Genomic DNA, 2,868 nt, shown 5'->3' with positions numbered 1-2,868 from the left:
ACATTTTAAACTTTTTCATTATTATACTTGCTATTGCGCTCTGTGATCTTTGATGTTACTGTTGCAAAAATATTATGACTCACTGAAGGCTCAGATGATGATTAGCATTTTTTAGCAATAAAGTATTTTAAAACTAAGGTATGTACATTGTTTTTTTAGACATAGTGGTATTGCATACTTAATAGACTACAGTATAGTATAAACGTAACTTTTTTTTGGCTACTGCAAAAAACTTTATTGTTTACGTTTGGTCTACCGCTTGGGAGAGGGCTCCTAGTGGCTGCGGAGAAAGACTTCAGGCAGAAGCCTTCACCAGGGGGACGCCAGAGGGGCCCCTCAAAGGCTGCTGGGCTCTGGAGGCTCCTGCTCGTGCTTGAGGGTGAGCCTTTGGGAAGAGGTACTGGCGCAGCCCAGCCTAGGGACCAGGCAGCCTGCGGAGGTCCGTCATGTGATCGCCCATCTTCTTGATGAGTTTCACCTGCTCATCCAGGAAGCGGCTCTCCCGGAAGTCACGGAGCTGGGGATCTGCCCGGGCAGAACCCAGGGCATGCAGATCCAAAAGGGCCTGGTTCAGGTTCTACAGGACCATGGCGGCTTCCATAGCGTCCTGGGTTTTGCCCCACTCATCTTGGGACGGCTTTTGCAGCCCTGGAAGAGGGCACGACTGCTGCGCTGGGTTTGGTCTTCAAGAGACGCTCAGAGCACTCCAGCTTCTCCTCGGCCTGTTCGCGGACAAAAGTGGCCCACGCCTCCAGAGCCACATTGTTGCGTTCGAAATAGAAGCCCAGAGAGAGGTAGGTGCAGGAGCCCCGCAGATGCACACAGACCAGGTAGTGGATGGCAGCCTCCACCTGGGTGAAATAATTCTGATGAATCTGGGAGCTCATGGTTGCCGGGCAATTAGGAGCTAAGCTCAAAAAATGGTGTTGGCTGGTCCCGGAGGCTGAGGATAGGTGTAGAGGTTGGTTCTGAAGGTGACTACTGGAAAAAAGGTTGGAGGGTGGTCGGAAGTTGGAGGAGGGGGGGTGTCCCTGGGCCTCTTCTGTCCAAACATTGTTGAAGCAAGAGACGGATCCGCGGACCACTGAGTGCACTGCCTTACCTGAGCCGGGGAACCAAAAATTTGTATGACTCGCTTTACTGAGATACAGGCTTTATTGTGGTGGTCTGGAACTGGCCCCGCAATATCTCTGAGGTACGCCTGTGGGTAGAAGTGGAATTTCTGGGTCCTAGGGCAGGTGAATGCTTAACGTTATGGGGAACTGCTAGACGGATTTCCGAAGTGGCCATTTTGCCTTCTGGATGTTACTGTACCAGAGTCCTGTAGCTCCACATCCTTCTCGGAATTTGATGTTGCCAGTTTTGAAATGTCAGCCATTATGGTGTGTGCATAATTGTATATCATCTTTGTTTTAATTTGCATTTCCTTGATGACTAATGCTGTTGAGCCTTTTCTCCATGTGCTTATCGTACACTGATGTGTATTTTTTATTTATTTATTTATTTATTTATTTGCCGTACGCGGGCCTCTCACTGCTGTGGCCTCTCCCGTTGCGGAGCGCAGGCTCCGGACGCGCAGGCTCAGCGGCCACGGCTCACGGGCCCAGCCGCTTCGCGGCATGTGGGATCTTCCCGGACCGGGACACGAACCCTTGTCCCCTGCATCGGCAGGCGGACCCCCAACCACTGTGCCACCAGGGAAGCCCTCATGTGTATTTTTATAACATAGATTTTTTTTGGCCACGTGACGTGTGGGGATCAAACCCGTGCCCCCTGCATTGGGAGCATGGTGTCTTAACTACTAGACCACCAGGGAAGTCCCTCATGTGTATTCTTTAGTGAACTGCCTGTTCTAGACTTTTTACTCATTTCAAAAATTGGGTTGTCTTTTTATGATTGAGGTTTGAGAAGTTCTTTGTATATTTTAGATCCAGAGGCTTGTCAGATATATGTTTTGTGAATATATTTGTGACTTTTCACCTGATCTGTGCCTAGCTAATAATGTCTTTTCATAAATTTTTAAAAGTTTGAGAAAATCTAGTGTATCGGATTTTCCTCTTATGATGAATGCTTTTTCATTCCTGTCTGAGAAATCCATATCTACTTCAGAGTTGCAAAGATATTCTCATTTGGTTTCTTTTGGCAGTTTTATTGTTCTAAGCTTTTATACTGATGTGTATGATCCACGTTGAATTAACTCTTGTGTATGTGTAAGGCAAGAGTTACAGTTAATTTTTACCCCTTATAGATTTACCCCAGGCTGTTTGTTGCAGTACTATTTATTGAAAAAAACCTGTGTTTTCCCTCATTGAATTGCTTAGGTTCCTTGACCCCCAGATCAGTTGGTTATATAAGTATGAATCTTTCTGGACTCTGTTCCACTGATTTATGTGTCTTTTTTCATTACCAGCACCACAGTGTCTTGATTACCATGGCTTCATAATAAGTCTTGAAATCTGTGAGTGTAAGTCCTTATCTTACTCTTTTTCAAGATTGTTTAGCTTTTCTAGGTTCTCAAGATGTTTTTAAAATCATCCATTTCTAAAAATAAAAGTTAAGATTTTGTAAAATTAAGGTTTAAATACATTGAAATGCACAGGTCTTACAAACATATATACCCGTGTAAGCCACACTTTTATCAGGACATTTCGATAACCCCAGAAAGCTCCATTGTGGCCTTCTTGTCATTCTGAGTTCTCAAAAATAACTACTGTCCTGATTTCTATCATGTTTTGCCTTTTCTAGAACTTCTTGGAAAGGAAATCAAGCAATGTGTACATTTGTGTGAAGGCTTCTCTCTCAGCATAATACTTTTGCTGTGTCTATCAGTGGTTTGTTCATTTTTATTGATGAGTATTATTCCACTGA

General features: G+C 44.7%; 1 pseudogene across 1 annotated transcript; it reads right to left on the bottom strand.

The window, feature by feature from the left end:
• Window positions 1–415: 415 nt before the first annotated feature.
• On the bottom strand, window positions 416–887 carry LOC309837143 (ferritin light chain-like; annotated as a pseudogene). The gene has a single exon. The product of its transcript is annotated as a ferritin light chain-like (transcript).
• Between the last annotated feature and the right edge of the window lie 1,981 nt (window positions 888–2,868).

The sequence above is a fragment of the Grampus griseus genome (assembly GCF_964374135.1).
Source record: "Grampus griseus genome assembly, chromosome: 19".
Lineage (NCBI taxonomy): Eukaryota > Metazoa > Chordata > Mammalia > Artiodactyla > Delphinidae > Grampus > Grampus griseus.
The sequence above is the reverse complement of the archived record's forward strand: the minus strand, read 5'-3'. Positions and strand labels throughout refer to the sequence as shown.